This window comes from Opisthocomus hoazin, chromosome 3 (genome assembly GCF_030867145.1).
Source record: "Opisthocomus hoazin isolate bOpiHoa1 chromosome 3, bOpiHoa1.hap1, whole genome shotgun sequence".
NCBI lineage: Eukaryota > Metazoa > Chordata > Aves > Opisthocomiformes > Opisthocomidae > Opisthocomus > Opisthocomus hoazin.
The window spans coordinates 5,244,595-5,263,056 of record NC_134416.1 but is presented as its reverse complement, the minus strand read 5'-3'; the positions used below and the strand labels follow the sequence as shown (position 1 = coordinate 5,263,056).

At 41.2% G+C, this 18,462-nt stretch overlaps 1 protein-coding gene across 2 annotated transcripts in view; it reads right to left on the bottom strand.

Annotated features, from left to right (window-relative positions):
* The window catches only part of PTK2 (protein tyrosine kinase 2), a 238,503-nt gene that overhangs the window by 201,305 nt on the left and 18,736 nt on the right, over positions 1-18,462 (bottom strand). For both annotated transcript variants that reach the window (XM_075415500.1, XM_075415499.1), the window contains exon 2: positions 17,947-18,005. The gene's annotated coding sequence lies outside the window, so the exon portion shown is untranslated. The remainder of the gene's footprint in view (positions 1-17,946; positions 18,006-18,462) is intronic.

Below are 18,462 nucleotides of genomic sequence, written 5' to 3'. Positions count from 1 at the left end.
GTACCACCGGAGGCACAGGGAAGACTCCTTTCACGTCATCTTGTTGTTTCAGCAAGTCTTACGCCTCTTACTAGGGACAGATTACAACGCTTCCAACTGCTGTACTGTTTGGAGACACAACGTGCTGCAAAGTGTAATTCTGGGAGGTTGTGGTTTTGGTTTTGTTTTTTTGTTGTTGTTGTTGGGTTTTGTTTGTTTTGGGTTTTTTGGGGTTTTTTTTTGTTGTTGTTTTGGTTTTTTTTTTATGAAAAAGCCAAAAAAGCTTTCCAAAACCTAAGTCACAAAGGAATGTTGTTTCATGAACTGTCTAGATTGAATAAATTATTTGTCAAAGAACAGAGCAGACACATGGCAACTAGCATTAGCAAAGAGATTAATTACAAACATTATTATTTCTGTCGTTACAGAAGCATTCGTAATTATTCATAAGCCAAAAAGACACAGAGCCTACTTCAGGGTCTGAAATAGGAATCTAGGGGCAACAGCAATAAAGACAGCAAATCAGGGAAGGGTAAAAGAGTTGTTGCAAAGCTATATATTATGCATTCATCTAAGCTGACATAATCAACTTTTCTTGCTATGTTTCATGGTAACAGTATTTCTGTTAGTCAGTGCCCTCCTCCTTCCCCCACCTGCAGATGCACCAGCAGAAACAAGAGGAAAATCTCTTCCCTAGCTTCCCCTCTGCTTCTGTCCCCCTTTACGCAGTTATCCAGATGGGAAAGAAATGGAGGATGAATTAAGACAGCAAGAACGATGACAAGTGAGGTGAAGAGGAACCACAGGCCAAAAAAACAGCAGAAGAAAAATACACACATACACCAGGACAAAGAATCCAGAAGAGATGACTGATGAAAACTACATTATGAAGGGGAAAAAAAAGCGGGTAGTGGGTGAACAAGACTGCAGACAGAAGAATTTCAGTCCACAACACGAGACAGGCTTTCTTCTCCTAATTGGTTCTGTCATGTAGCCGTCGGAGCACGACTCTCAAAAGACTCTGTCGTTCGGGTAAAAGGAAAACCCCCAACGTGTCTGTTCTCTGCAAGAACGTGATCAAACGCGAGACCCAGCTGGCTTGACAGAACACCACATGCGTGCAGCTTCCATATTCCGTTTGCTGTGACTTCCAGACGCGGCCTTTACTCGTCTCAGCAAAGTGAGCGAGTCACACGGTTTGTGTCTAACACAGTAACACGCGAAGCCTAGCGTCTCTGATTAACGGATTCTCATCTCCACAAACCCACTGAAAAACTTCAGCTTGGCATCATTAAGATTCTATCGGCCCTGAACTGCAGTCGGAGATAGTATTTCTCGCCTTAATCTGCTGCTCTATTTAATCAATTTAATGCACAGTAAAAACTTAATTTGACAAAATTGAATGCATTGCTTCTCTGCCTCTGGCATGGAACAGATAAAGACCACCAGAAATACTTGCAGAAAGATTTAAGATTCACTGCATCTTAGGTGGCAGATGAGCATTAGACGCGCAATAAACTCTACATTCTGTAGGCTCAATACTGTGTCTAAAAGCTGTGGGTTTTTAGTTAACACTGCAATTACCTCGCCAGCAGCTAAGCCAAGCTGAGCCTCCTACACAAGCCATGACTGCAATTTTTAAAACAAAATCTCATACAACATCATTTCATACAAGACTGACAAACTCCACAGACACTAGGGAGGAAGAACAAGGACAGCAAAGACAACTCTCGATCTCTATAAGCTTCAGATCTCCTGTGTAGGCTCCTGGCCAAAGCCAGGCTGGATAAATGCACAAGTCTGAAGAGTTCTAGGTCCAGGTCCCTGAGCAAAATTTCTCAAGGTTCAATTTAAACTAATTAGATTATCCACAGAAATATGGGAAGATAATGACAGAAAGCTGCTGTCCAGAAGTGTTTGGAGGTCCACACAAGGGTTTGAAGCTAGAAGTTAACACGTTCCAGGAGACACGTCTACCAGTCCGCTTGCCTGGCAGGCCCAAATGGTCCTGGGGCCAGACTGGAGCTGGCTCTCCGAGCAGCAGCTCTTGTCATCCCTGGGCCAAGGCTATGGCTTGACGGCACTATCTGTACTGTGAAACAAACACTTCTGCCTTCAGGGCTGTCAAACCAAATTTCCTTACAAATAACTAACAAGCCAATTTTAAGGGCAGCAGCGGGGAAAGGAATCCTGACGGAGTGCTGTTCATAAAACACGCTCATTACTTTCTTAGCTGAAAATCACTAAGTCCCTTCGTAACTCTGACTTCTCTTACATTGGTAAGCATTTAAGTACTACAGAGTACTACAGCTCTGTTTAAAACGTCTTTTAAGTCTATCATGATATTGGATCTACACATGACTTCTAGAAGAAAAATATATTTTTTCCAATAGAAAATGCATTACTATTACAAAAAAGTCTGAAATTTACTATTTGTGCTGGTGGTATTAACAAACAGTGCTATGCCACTTGAAAAATATGTAGTCAAATACTTCAGCAACAGCTTTTTCCATCTATATAAAGGAATCATACAGTGTACACACTTGTACAATTATATCTTACTTGAACTTGCTTGGCTGATATATAAAATGCAACACTAATGGTGAATACATACGGTGCTGATGTATAATAGTTCCTTCACAGCAAGTTAGCTGTAACATGCGTTGGCAGAAATAAAGCAAATCATCATGCAGTCCTTTAAGAATAAAGTGAAAAAGGGCCACAAAGGTCCTAATTGTGTAAGTGCATTTGGTACAGCCCTGTGTAGGTTGGACTCGGTGAACAAATATTTTCTGCACACAGATAAGAACTCCAGGCCACAAAGAAGCATAGAGAACTGTGTGCTTTTGCCTCAGCAATGAGGGCTGGGAGGCAGTAAAACATAAATTTTTGTACCACAATGTAATCTGTAGGGAAGTACAGCAACAATAATAAAGCCTAAACCAAGAAAAAACATCGTTAAGCTTTTTAAATTCTTCACTGCTCTTGTTTATTCGTTACCTCACGATCCCGCGTGCCTGAAAAACCAACGCCAGCCCACCTCTTTTGTTACTTCAAACAAGGACAAATTACTTCAGGGCTATTCTCTAAAAAGCTTTTCCTTTTCTGACCATTCATTGGGCATGGAAGACAGAAAGACCAGCACCAAAAGCCATCCAGCTTTCTCTGCTCCAGATCCATCTTGGACAAAGTCAGATGCCACCAAATCCCGTAAGAGTAAGAACAAGAATTAAACGTGGTGATGGTGATTATCTAGAACTAAACTGACAGTTGTTTCACGCGCTTTCAACCTCAGTAACATGAAGGTGGTGAACATTTTAAAATTACACCATGATCTAGTTCTCAGCTTACCATGTATGAAGTGTCAGGTACCCCCAGCACACTAAGTTATTTAGAATACACTATAACAGTATATTCTATCTCCCATGATGTGCAGAACACATATGCAGTGTTCAGTAAAAAATTTAAATTAATCAAAATATTGAAACAACAACATTGAGTTCACCAAGATCTCTTTTCCCTAATCTTCTCTCTCCAAATTGCTGGTGAAAGTATCCTAAAACTCACACACACACAAAAAAACAAAAAAAAAACAAAAAAAAAAACAATCCTTCAAGTTCAAGCTTGAAGCACACGTGAGAAAGAAAACAACTTAAGGTCCAAATTAAAAACCTTGTGATAATTATTGGAAATTTGAATAAAGAGACTCATTTTCAGCGCAAGCTGTTCAAGATCTGATCAGCTTCAGAGTGGACGTGAACTTAAATTTGTTTGAAAACAGGCAAGTAATTCTGGCACAAATTCATCCAGCTACCGCACACGGATGCCAGCATTTCCGAACGTCTGAACACACACATCCTCTGCTGATCTGCAGAAGGAGATCAAATTAAAGAACTGTAGTGTGTACTTATTCCAGTGTCAGCTCTGGTGCAGTTAATATTTCTTTCCTCATTCTGCAAACTAAGCGTTTGTGACAGTACAAAGGAATTTTGGGCCGCGTCCGCTAACAACATGCCATGGAATTGGAGCTGAAATAATTTCTACTTTGTATTTGTTTGCTGCAGCCCCACATAAGAAGGAATGCACAAGTTCTTAATAACGAGATACTGAAAGCTCAGAGCAAACCAGGGGAAGCTCAAAGAATGAAAGAATTCTTTTCAGGCTAAATGGCAGGGATGTTAACACTGCTGCCACATGAACGCAATTTAACTAAGTCCATTTATCTCCTCCCAATTCCTAGGAGAAAAGTCCATGGCAAAAGTCAAGGGGCCAGAAAGAAACCTATGGAGCATGTCTGGCTCTATTTCTACAGCTCTATTTCTATAGCTAAGAGAAAAAAACACAGAAATCCTCTAGAAGAATTTGTGGTAAACTGGGCAACTCTGACCTCCAGAATAGCAGAGCAGTAACTTTTCATATCAGTGTAGCAGATCTGGCTGGATTAGGTCTGTCAGTGGCCTAAAGCATTTCCCAGTAACCCAGCAAGGCTGGAATCGGTGACTCGGAGAATGGTTTAGGTTGGAAGGGACCTTTAAAGGTCATCTAGTTCCATCCCCCCTGCCATGGGCAGGACCACCTTCCACTAGACCAGGCTACCCAAAGCCCCTGACCAGCCTGACCTTGAACACTTCCAGCAACGGAGCATTGCCCTGGGTTCGGCTGGGACAGGGTTAACTCTCACAAGAAGCCAGGAGCGGACACAGCGGGCTGGCTGACACAAACTGGCCAAACAGCTGGAAGAGGGGCACTAGGGCAGCCACATGGTTCTCTGTCGCTGGCCAGGGCTAAACCATGACAGTCCTTTTTGGCGCCCAACGTGGGGCACAACGGTTGGGATAACAGCAGGGCTGACCAGAATGTGTTAAAACAACTTTGTTATAACTTGTAATAAACATTTCTTGTATTAGTTTAATAGTCACTGGTCAAAATATTGCTTTGTTTGCTCACATGCTTGTGGTATGTAAACCCTTACTTGCCATACGTGTTCCCTGCGGTGCTGTTCACCACCTCTGGGAAAAGGATCAGGAGTATGATTGTGCTGTACTGTGTAATATCAACTTCTGATATAACATCATCACTGGGCATGAGGTGACACCTCAGGCCAGCAAGTAAGAGACGCAACATACAGATGGGCTCGTGACCGAGGGGTGGACTTGACCATGGACACCATCGCACAGGTTATCCATGAATGTGAAACTCGCGCTGCAATCAAGCAAGCCAAGCGGGTAAAGCCTCAGTGGTATGGAGGACAATAGCTAAAACATAAACATGGGGAGGCTTGGCAGATTGACTACATCACACTGCCACAAACCCGCCAAGGCAAGCGCTATGTGCTCACAATGGTGGAGGTCACCACCGGATGGCTGGAAACCTACCCTGTGTCCCATGCCACCACCTGGAATACCATCCTGGGCCTTGAAAAGCAAGTCCTGTGGCGGCATGGCACTCCCGAAAGAACTGAGTCAGACAACGGGAGTCATTTCCGAAACCACCTCATAGACACCTGGGCCAAAGAACACGGTATTGAGTGGGTGTATCACATCCCCTACCATGCACCAGCCTCTGGGAAAATCGAACGGTACAATGGGCTGCTAAAAACCACTCTGAGAGCAATGAGGGGTGGGACTTGCAAAACCCGGGATACTCATTTAGCAAAGGCCACCTGGTTGGTGAACACCAGAGGGTCCACCAACTGGGCTGGCTCTGCCCAATCAAAACCTCAGCGCCCCGTAGAAGGGGATAAACATTTATTTACATGTCTCCCTGACCAACCTACAGGTTAGAAAAATGCCCTACAACAACTTCTCCATAGCTGGAAACCTCCACCTGGTACTGCTCCTCAAGTACACAGCCCTAAGGCTTTCCCCTCCTGAGAGTGTTTCTGAAACTGGAACTCTAGAAAGATTAATTTCTCTGGCTATCCCATTTAGCCACATGAATTCCATCCCCTTACTGGATGTTCTTATGTTTTCAGACTTACTCTCACCTCAGCAGCTGTAAAGATTACTTCACTTTTTACAGTGCAAAGGAAAACTAAAAGCGATGCCAGAAAGCTTCTGAATTTAAATAGACTGGAATGCAAATGAATGGCACAGCATGGTGCTTAATAGGATATCCAAGACCACAACACTGTCTTACACACTTCCGACACAATTATACCTTCTTAAAATATTAAAACACTTAAACACCTTGTTTTGAAACACCAAATAAACAAGTTTCTAAAAACTGAGCAGCTTTTCTGAATAGATTAATAAAGCATTATTTCCTACACCCCCATATACTCAACACCATCACAGTGTTCAGAACATCCCTGAGCAAGGAGCAAGCACAACTCCCATCAGCATGGCCCCTTTATCCCACTGCACCTGTACATTGGCAAATCTTTCATGAAACCCATCTGCCCTGCCATTACCTGCCTGTGAGAGCCATTCTGGCTAACCCCTGAGCCCCAGCTCTACCTCGTTGCTAGCAGCCAGCAAGCAGCGGAGCGCTCTGGATGGGCCACCATTCCAAGGGTACCAGTTTGGGGGACTCCTGGTGCCCACATCAACCTCGGCAGCCGGAAATCAGCAGCTCCTTTGTTTTGAGGCTTCTGCCTCTGTGCCAAGTTTGGTAGGAACCAGCTTATGGCCACAAAAGTGTCGGGGAGAGGTTAACAGAGAGCTGGTATGAAGCACAAGTCTAATTATTTAGAAAAGCAAGATAACGACAGACAGTACTGTCATTAATAACATGACCACAGAGTGAGGGAAATCTGATGTCAAGGGTGGTGACCTGTAACTGTTTCGTCCCGTCCAAGGGAGTTTCTGTGGAGGGAAGCAGGGCATCAGCTGGTCCAAACCACCTGTTACAGAGAGCGTACACAAAAAGGCTTATCCCAACGATGTACGATTACAATCTACTAGCTAAAACCCATTTAGATCACCTCAGAAAAAGCAATACCAAAAAAGAAAGATTTCAGGCTCGTCTCCACGTAGACTTTTCTAACGAAGACATCTTCACATCTGTCTGTAGCCATTAAACAGTGTTGACAGATTTGGCAATTACATACAGTCCCAAAATTTAAACTCCAGATATTAATGAGATACTGTTCCAAAAATCACGAAGGGCAGTTTTGAGCCTGGGCAGACAGCAGTGACTTGTCCTAAGGCCTCTTTCCAAAGCACTAACACGAGTGCAAGAACACCTAGGTTTTAGCTTTCTGACCTCTGCTACATCCAGAGCATCTATTTCTGAAAAGTTTGAAGAAAAATACTATCTTGTTTGACATTTTAAGAAGTTAATAGTAAGAGAATATAAAGTCCCAACTCCTCCATCTCTTCTCCAAAGTACAAAAATACCAAGCTAGACTGAGAAACTAAAGACTTTATCTCTATTTAGGCTTCCAAGATTCAGTCTCCACAGGACTTCAGTCCTCATTGTCTCCTCAGCCTCCCTCCCAAACCCTAAAACTAAAGCCGTTAAAAACGCAAATACATTGCTTTTACAGCTAGGGTAAGCAGATACAGCAGTTTTGCCACAAAATGGTGTCAACGACTTGCGCTCCCTTCCATGCAGATCATTAATGGACACGTTGTCTCCTCATAAACTGTTGGTTGATGGAGCCAACCTACTACACCTGATGTCCTAAGGCCAACATGGCTCTCCCTCCTGACATCAGCTTTTTCAACGACATCTCAAAGACAAAAGAACAAACAAGGAACCTCCACTCTACCTGCTGAAGAGTTAAGACGATCTCACTGTGTAACACTGACTTTCATCATTATTAGAGACAAGACTTCTAGGTAGTAAGCAGCTCTCTCCAACTGCTCAACTCAGCAGCTGGCCTCTATGAAACAGAGTTCCTGGTGGGCTTATAAATTTTACATTATGACTAAGACTACAGACCTGGTGGACCTCCATCTCAACACCCTTTAAAGATAGGTACATTTTTCAAATGAAAGGCAATCAATTGCAACATTGATTAAGAACCAAAACAAACACACATCCAAATGCTTTTAAGTAGCATAAAATATTAAAAAAAAAAAATCATATGGCCTAATACAACAGCCACAAAAATTTATTTTTAGGGACAAATTCCTCTAATTCAAGAAAATCACAACAGATGATGAAATTTATTTAATTCACATGTATAAATTGTGAGAATAAGCTAGCAGAAATCTACACTGGGAACATTCATGGACTGGATTACAGCCCTGATTACTGGCTAAATACTGACATTTGTGACTAAAAGCTCCAGAAAATTGAGGTCTGACCTTTGGGCTTTTGGGAAACTGAATGCCATGAGATGGACAGTGTGAATGGTAAGAGTGCGGAATTTCCAAATATTTTACAGACAAATAATATTACTTTCACATCAGACAACTCATTACCAGTAGCTCATTTCGTATTTTGGCCTATCCTTACTTCCCCTTCCTATTTACAAGCATTTAAAAGAATAACTCACACAGCAAAATTAGCTAGTCTGAAGTTCAACTGGTTAAATGTGAACTGTGTCTGTAAAACATACAGTAATTCACAATCCAGATGCCTTGCTTTCAGAACCATCGTGTGTTAAAGTATGGAGTTGGAGATCAATTAACTGCAACTAAGAAGCACCTTGAAGCTTAAAAACCAGCAACGGACAAATCAATATTTAATTTGCAGTCAGTGTAGGAGTTTAAAATGTCTAAGAGTTATCTACAAAGTGTGTATATTATAAAACAAAGTGAAATAAATACCGATGTGCCCTACCAACAGCCTAAGCAACTACATACTATGACTATTTTCAACATTTTTTTTTTTTTTTTATTATCTCCTGCTTTTAACAAAAATCTGGGAACAATCACCCCATTTAAGTTATATATGGCACACATGGGCCATTTTTTGCATAATCAAAAATTCCAAACCCAAATTTTTTCAGCATATTTCTCTTAATACTACAGGGAATAAAACTGGGCTTGTTCAGCTTGGAGAAGGCTGCGAGGCGACCTAATAAATGTTTATAAATATCTCAAGGGTGGGTGTCAGGAGGATGGGGCCAGACTCCTTTCAGTGGTGCCCAGCGACAGGACAAGGGGCATTGGGCACAAACTGAAGCACAGGAAGTTCCAGCTGAACATGAGGAAGAACTTCTTCCCTCTGAGGGTGACGGAGCACTGGAACAGGCTGCCCAGAGAGGCTGTGGAGTCTCCTTCTCTGGAGATATTCAAGACCTGCCTGGACAAGGTCCTGTGCAGCGTGCTCTGGGTGACCCTGCTTCGGCAGGGGGTTGGACTAGATGACCCACAGAGGTCCCTTCCAACCCCGAACATTCTGTGATTCTGTGAAATCAGGCTTGGAGAGGTTTCCTTGTCCCTGGGCTGCCCACACCCCTGATAGCCTCCCCTTTCAGATTTCTGTGTTCTTCAGCAATTTGAGATATGGTGGACAAATCAAGACGTGTTCTTGCTTCAGAAAAAACATTTTTGGCAATTTTAACAATATGAGAGAACAGTAAAAGTAAGAAAATGCAAAGTTACCAGGACCTCCTCCACAAACTGCGTATGACCTCCGTTAGTCACCAGACCAGCTATACATAAAATATGGCTGCTGCAGAGATGAAAATCAGTATTAACTGAAACTTGCCAATTTACAGAAATTCCGCATTGCTGCCATTTAAAAGGACTGAGAAAAAAAAAAAAAAAGTTCTACCATCTCCAAAAGCAACAGGTCTTTCATTCAGTTTCTATAAACTTCCATAATTAACTATAACTTGTATGAGAGCAAAAATTCTAGAGCTGAGGCCAAGCTCTGGGTTTTCCTATAAATTGCTTTTCAAATGTTCACCGGTTCCCACTAATTTCTCTTGAAAAATTATTTTGAAGAAAGGGGAAAAAAGAAGTTCATACTAAAGTAACAAATTTAAAGTAAACTCCACCTAACTCACCCAAATAACAATAGAAATTGTTTTTTCCTGACAAAATTATTGTACAGTTCAGATGCAAATTTAGGGATTAAATATTTTCTTTAAAATATATACCAGGTGAGGAATTTGAATGAAGGGATTAGTCTTGTCCTTAAAAACAGATGAACCTTCTGATCAAATGCAACCCTCCCTCCCCACCTTAATACTTCCACACTTCGCCCGCTAAGAATCAGGGGATGCAGAACTTGCGTTAGAAAAGCATTAGATGCTAAAAGAATAATTGACTCTGTATTTGTGCATTTCATCTGATTTTTAAATCTGTGAAGCCCTCCTGAATATGGCCATCACAAAATTTCTTTGTGTGAGGATACCTTCAAGTGGGAATTTTAGTTAGAACAGCTAAAACAGCATCTTTTGACCCGTATTACTCACACTGCTTGTATGCAGTTATTGCAGTGATGGTAGCTCACACTGCCTACATATGTTTATACATATATACACACAGGCCCCCCCCAAGCAAATCTTCCAGGTACCTTTGGCTTGGCTTCTCTGCAAACCTTATGAACAGGAAGCCTCTGAACTGAAGCCCAGATATCACCGCCACCATCACATGTCCTACTCTTCATTGACCCATACAAGACCTCCTGGAGAAAGTGGGCCTCAAAATAAAATAAAACAAGCCATCAAAAAAATACACTCCCCAAAAAAAGATTTAGAGGTCATTGTTTAACGACCACCTTCTTTTACGGTCACATCTGTTTAGGATTTAGCACAGAGCTAGAAGCACAAGGCTCAGACTGGTTACAAATATATCCTGTGTTCAGGAATTTTTTTTAAGGTTTAAAGGATTAATCCATAGCCCCTAACACCATGGAAAAAGGAGGTGCAAGTTAACATCCTGTTTATTTTTCAATTATTACGCAGAGGTTTCTAAGGTAAATCACCATAATGAGTCCAACTCCAATTTATATGTAAGGTGATTTGTAAGAGTTAGCATACATTCAAGGCAGAGGAGCACAACCTGAATTTTTCTGCTTAAAATAACTAGAATACAATACGGTTCAGACTCCCAGGAATATTGCTAGTAGCCAAACAACATGAAAAGACTTCCAGAAACAGGAGAAAGTTGAAAATACATTAAGTATTCTACTATTAGAAAAAGCCTACCCTTCCTTTAGGGCACTGCTCTTGTAGAGATCGTTTAGAATAAAAGCATAGGCTGAAAGGAAGAACTCCATGATTACAGCTGCCCCAATTCCTTTGGGCCTTAACACCTCCTCTGATTCTGCCAAGCTTTTATCGGCCTATCCGGAAAGTTAAACTGAGTAGACTGATCCGGAAAGAGGGAAATGACAACACAACCACCTGCTTACAATAGATACAAAAATAACCTGGAATGCTAAACTTGGAGTCCTGTTGACAACCATGACTTTTTAAGTGCCCTTTTCCTTTCCACATTCTAAATACTATTTTACTAAAATAAGAAATGACCTTTTCTTTTTTTTCCTTCAGTGAGAATCTTGGTTAGCAATTTAAAGACTGCACCTTCCACTGCACAGCTGGGAGCAGACTGTGTTACAATATACCTTCCACGTGTTGTTCAAGGGCAGTATTTCAGTGGTACCTAGAACTGCTATTAATAATTTCGGCTAGGCAAGCAAGGCTCCATCTTGGTACAAAGCATTATATCTTATTTAACCCATTCACTTATGGGTGCAGTTACAGACTCTTATTACCTTCCCATGTCCTCTCCATCCTCCCTAATAAACACTGACCAGTCTGCATTTGTCCAGAATCTTGCCCAGGGAACTCAAGTCGCCTGCTTTACTTCTTGCCCCAGGAAGAAAAAAAAAAAAAAAAAACCAAACAAAAAGTACTGACTCAAGCTACCAGTAAGAAACAAACAAAAGAAATAACATCACTTCCAACAGTCATCTACTCTATACCCAGGATAGCAGTACGTGCACACAATATAATCAAAAATAAACCACTATTGCTGCCAATTCCTGATTCTGTAAGTGGATTTAGTGAAATTGAAGCACATGAAAACACAGCATTATTTCCAAAACTGAATGGTTTCAAAATAAATTGGCATCCAAAGAATTATGACACAATAAGAAGCCTTATGCAACTCAAGGTCCCAAAGAAAGAAGAGAATAAGCAAACCAAATTATCTACAGGCATCTTGGCATAAAGGGGAGTCAGGGTGATTTGAAGGGATTTATACTGGCTGTTCCCATATAACTGGTAATTTGTCTTACAAATACAGAAGGAAAGGCGTCACATCAGAGGCTTCCAACACTATCGCATGATTTTCCACCAGCTTTACAACTAGGAAAGAATAACCAACCTTGAATATAGAAAATGAGATTACTAGCAAGACAATAATACCACAGAAAATCTGGAGGTTTTAGTGAACCAAAAGTAAACAAGATCTACTGAGATTACTGAGGGAAGGGAAAAATAAATAAAAAATTAGTATTAAGGTTGGTACTTGTGAACAAGAGGTGCCAAGTGTAAGAGCGACAAGTAACCTTTCACTTTATACAATGCTGATAAGGGGTAAGCTAGAACATCCTGTCCCGTTTCGAGCACTGCACAGTATTTGTAAGCCCTGACTTTCCTGAGGAGTGCAACTCCCTGCATCTCAGGCACTGCTAATTAAAACATGCTTCAGGATGCGCACTCGAGGCTGCTTCTCTTCAGAGGAAGCTCTCCATGAATGTCTGCCAGCAAATAACCCAGATCTTTCCTTTACTACAGCACACACAAACCAACCTTGGCAGTCCCTGGGTTGTCACTTGCTGGTCCTGCTGCCTACAAAGCTGTCCAGCACTTTTTCTGCGGAATTTTATGACTTGTCACTACGTTTGTATCTACGAATTTTTCCTTTTCTTCTAAGGACACTAATTACACAACCTGGTCTGCAACCACAACTGAAGATGCTACACCAATAACAAACACTGTCACAAATGATAACAGGAAGCCCGTCAAGCCTAAGTCAGTTTACAGGTAAAAATTGAACTTTTCAGTCCTTGAAAAGATTCTGGTCTGGTTTGAATTTCGGCATTTTTGATGCTCTCACAAAATTCTCTTCAAGTTCTTTTGTTGTGAGCAGGAAGGTAACCCACTTTGAGGTGCAAGGCTGACGTGGAGTTGATCCGCAAAGTGTCTGAAATTTGAACAGACGGGAAAGCTAACAAGTCTACCACCTAGCAGCGAGATCGACGTTATCATTGATTAATTTGTGCAAGAATGGAGTTGATGAACGATTCAGAATATTCCTGCTGCTTTCAGAAACTTTCCTAGGCCGGTGTTCAAGGGTCTTGTGCATGTCTTGCCAGAAATAACGGGCAGTACAGATCTTAACCCATTAACCAAAATACAGGATCAAAGGACGATTACACATTACCAGTGAGCAAATGCAGTGTTCTCAGAAACAGAGCTACAGCAAACTTCACTGCAAACACAACCCTGCATTCCCAAAAGCTCCAAGTCTATTTTTAGAGAAGTGATAAATACATTAGGGGGATGGAACAGAATAGCTGTAGTGAAATAGAGTTAGTTTTGCTTTTTATACCAATAAAACGGGTTGCATCCACCTTCATGATGACTATAAATGAGAGCCTACCATCATAACAGCTAAAAACCCATGCATAGGCATGCCTGACTTCAGACACAAGAACCACTCTGGCTGATTTGAACATGTCAGCGTGGCTGCACAAATTTCAACAGGTATGTGTTTGCAGGGCCGGGATGAAGAAAACAATTAGTTGCCCCAAGACAAGAAGAAGAATGTATTCTGTGAAAAGATCTCAACATTTTCAAGCTGAAACAACTCTAACGCTCCAATGTATGGGGGAAAGCTTCATGAATGTTTAACTAAGTCAGTTATTCAGAAATCTGCAATTTAAATAGTCTGGAAGGTAGCAGCAGCAGCATTACATGGCTATGCCTGGCATCATCAGAATGTACTACTGCAGATCCATCCAAGGGTTTTTATTACAAAGTAGTACTATTTACAGGCTCAGACTTTGTTTTCTGCTTTGTATTTCCCCAGTCATGCTTACCAGAAGGGCTAGCAACCAACACAAATAATTTGTTTTGGTATACAGAAGACCTCTGGCACCTCCAGAGGGAAGACTTAAAACCCTACTTCATTCTCGCTGACATATTCCAAGATAATTCAGACAGGCCAAAGCTTTATTCAGCTCCACTGAGACAACTAAGGACAATATCAGAAGCACTAAAATTTATTCTCCCCAGCCCACTTAGTTCTACGTAAATGACAACAGTTGCTCTGGGGACAGGCTGAGGCACAACACCTGTGCCTAGGAAAAGCCAAGACAGAGAGTTCAGGAAGGCATCAAGCATCACACAGCATGGTTCATGTTTGTTACATTCAAGTAAATTGCTTTTAAACCTCTGGAGATGCCTGCCAATGCAGACAGAGCACAGAGCTCTTCACAGCAAGAACCCAGCCAGGGAGAAGAGCGTGTTCTGCATTGCACCGCTGGTGAACTCACAGGCACTTGTGAAGCCCCTCTGCTTGGAAGAAGCTGAAGTTCACCATAACCTTGGTGGAAAAGTAAATCTTTCTCTGGTGCCCCAGAAGTCCAGAATAATAAACCAGATAGCAAGCCCAGCAAAATTCCACTTCCAGAAGCCAGGAGGAGCTGTAAGCACACAGGTGCTACTGGCAAGCAGCAACAAACATTAATTATCTTGACACTTGAGAACAGACTGGTTATTCTTTACGGTTTTCATTGCAAACTAAAACCTTTTGAAACAGATTTTGTATCAAAAAGGCAAAAGTCATGAACGTATTAAAACAAGATTACAAGAATAACATCCAAAGTAACACAGATATCACGATCTTTAAAGATTTCATTAGGGAAGCATTTCATACTGTAAGAGATAAAAAGGAACATTAATTTATTGATCTGCCATACTGTATTTAAATGAGTGCTATGCTGGGTACAACAAGGTTGCTCATCAAATACTGCTTTAAATCATAAAATCATAGGTTGGAAAAGACCTCTAAGATCATCAAGTCCAAGCATCCACCCAACACCACCGTTCCTACTAAACCCTATCCTGAAGTGCCACATCTACACGTTTTTTAAGCACCTCCAGGGATGGGGACTCAACCAACAGTTAATTTCAACTGAAATAAAACTGCAAGGTTGGAAAGCATCTGATGTCACTTGCAGTAGGGATACAATCAGAAGAACATCTTTTGGAAGCTTGTTAGGTGAAAGCACTAGCACCATCAACGGCTCTCTGACACCTTTGAAAACACACACACAATAAATACCTGTACAATTACACATACTTTTACCTACAGAACCCCCGCACCAATTCAGTGCATAAAGACTGGCCTGAGGAGCATGTCAGAATTATAAAGCTAAGCAGAACTGCTGCTCATACTCCCTCCTATTGATACGTCTTCTGCATTCACTAATAAATAATCAGAGGAAATAACCAGCACCAGGAAGAATAAAGAATATTTTATAAGCTGAAGCAATAAGTGCTATCTATGCATTCAGGGTTTCTGGATGATGTTAGCAGAGTCATTTAGTCAAGTTTTTCACAACCACCACGCTTTTCCTCTTCATGGACACATGCCTTGATATCTGGGGGGTTAAATACAGAACTGCCAAGTACTTTCAGGTGCTATTCAAATCAGTGAGAGATCTGCTTTGAGTGCAAATTTTAAGTGTTATAACAAAAGAAACAGCATGTCTGAGTGGAGACCTAAAATTGAAACCTTTGATGCTCAATTCTGTGACTCCATCCAACAGAGATACTAATCATACCGTAAGATATGAAGGGGTAAAGCCAGCACTACCATGGCAAACTTCACAGAAAAAAACCTGTCCTGTAAGAGCAGGGGTCCAGAAGCGCGCTGAACAGACAAGCATACTTCTGGTACCAAACAAGATCGTGGTTCTGCAGAACAAAGTACGTGATCATGTAATGAAAAAACTATCGTGATATACAAAAAAGCTTCAATCTTTGCAATACGAATACAAGACTTACAGTAACAGTTTATAAAGCAGCTGGGCAAGCAAGAGATTCAGTACATTTTTCTGTTATTTGCACTGGAACTGTCATTCCAGTATTTCCATAGATCACACCAATTTCAGAGAATAAGTAGCACTAATATCTTCCTCCTACCAAATTCCCAGCCAGAAAAAATACACATACTTCAATGTAAACCTAACAAGTCAGAAGTACTTGCAATTTACATTTAAGATCTTTTGCTGTTTCTTCTTTCTTGCCATTATATTTCACAGTCTTGTTATTCACAGCGCTGTTTTCCATGAAGTCTTATCTAGGAAGGTACTTTAAGATATTTACCTAACAAACTAATAAATACTTAGTTGTCATGGTTTTACCAGGATATGACTCACTTCAGCCTATTACACACCATGTATTCCAAAGAACAAATGGCTTCAGTTCACAAAACGTACAAGTGTGCTCTTTTGCCTATGGCATCACAACAGTCATAGCTGTTCCTTTTAAAAGGTCAAATAAAATGAAAGGAAGCATTAAAAACCTGAAATCATAGGTCTGATTTGTTGGCCTTTATCTATGACAAACTGAAGACAAGGGGGGCTTGTTTTGCCTCCCTTCCCTGGCTTTCTGGATTTGTCATACTATTAGTTTTCCACACTCAGAAAATATTTTAAAAATGTCTGGGTTTCCATCTGAATCATAATTCAGAATTGACATGGTGACAAAACTGGAGACTACTACTTTTTAAACCACTTCACTTATTCCTTGGAGTGGTGAAAGTAGATGAAATTCCTTAGAAAAAGTTAATTGCATAATACAAACATCATCCCATACCAGCAAAGGGAAGGGAGAAATTAGAAAGGAGAAGCAATTAGCCACTGTAAACTTGAAAAATGAAGTTTAGGAAAGGCTGACTAACATCCAGACCACTCATGGAGTAGGAAGTTAAGCAAAAAAGCTAAAGACATCTACCCCTGCAAATTCAGACAGTCAGGAGACATTAAGTGACACTGCTGTTTCCTGAAGGTGAGAATATGGAGACATCCTGGGGAGGCAACAGTCTGAAATCGAACTGCAAGACAACAGTCTGAAATCCCATCAGCAGCCTATGAAATGCTAGCAGCCACATCTCCTTTGATCTCAAGGGTATTACAGCCCAGGCAAGGAGAACATCAACGTCATCTAAAACAGGCGACATCGAAGTCTTAAATAAGTCTTTCCACATTAGGTAGCTGCATGCAAACGTGCTCTTGAAGTGGCAGGTGATGAATTTTGTTACCTGCCAAAGCCTAAGAAATAGAAAAAAATAATGTAATACAGGCTCCCAAAACCCAATCACAGCGAAGGCTGTAGAAAGAAAAAAAAAACAAACACAAAAAAAGATCCAACAAGTTTTTCTAGCCCCACTCAAACGTAAGAATTTTCCAACCATCCATGAATGTCAGCACCAATCAAAGCAGAAGTGAAAAATACAAGGTATACCAAGGAATAAAACTGAAGTTTGCAAATACAACTGTTCACTGTGGGAGAAGGGGGGTCACAAGGAATCAAAAAACCAGAAGACCAGAAATAGGTTCCTGTAATACAAAGATCACTGTGGCTACCCAGCTTCTCTACTCGTACTTGCAGCAAGAATACTTCAGCTTGGGCCAAGCGCCCCTACCGTGAAGATCTTGCTTAAGACCAATTTTTATGTACTACAGAAAAGCAGAACGTGAGAATACAGAATCATTAATATTTCCCCCCCCCAAAGCCAGCACGTCGCTCTGGTCAGACAATTTCCAGCTAAGTACTTCTGGTAGGCGAGAAGACACCTTAGAAATTCCTCCCATGCACAACAAATTGCTTGCTGCACAGACATGGATGCCAGAGAAAGGCCAGTTCCAGGAGACTCAGGGAAAAAACAAACCAAGAAACTCTGTTTTAACATCCGCTGTTTAAATCAGGATTTTCAACAATAATTACAATATGAAAACAAACAAACAAAGATTCTCAACTTGAAGCATTTCACCCAGAATAAAATCCTGCGCGGAAGTGAAATCAGCAGCTGTTCCACGTACCTTAAGTAGACTTTCCAGCTCTCAGCAGCAGGTGCTCAATACAGGATGAAACATGAAATCTGAAATAAACATTTAGAAGCGATTAGGATATTTTCTTCACCTAACATCAAAGTAGTCAAATATCCAACAAACTTAAAAGCAAGTAACTGATATTCTTATTATGAAGACAAGATAATCTTCCAAAGGAACAAGCTGCAGTACGTGCCCTACTTTACAAGTGTAGATGTAGCTGGAATTACTTGGAGGGGAAAAAAAAAACAAACCACCACAACAACAAAAAAAACCCACTAACAAACACAAAAGAAGTTTGTGGAAGCAGAAGCCAGGGGCTTCTTCCACGAGGTGCATCCAAGGGTCCTGAAGAAACCGGCGGCTGAAGCTGGTAAGCCACTATCCATCTGAGAAGCCACAGCACTCTGGTGAAGTTGCCACTGACTGGAAAAGGGGAAACATAACCCCCCATTTTCAAACAGGGCAGAAAGTAAGACCTGGGGAACTACAGGCCAGTCAGTCTCA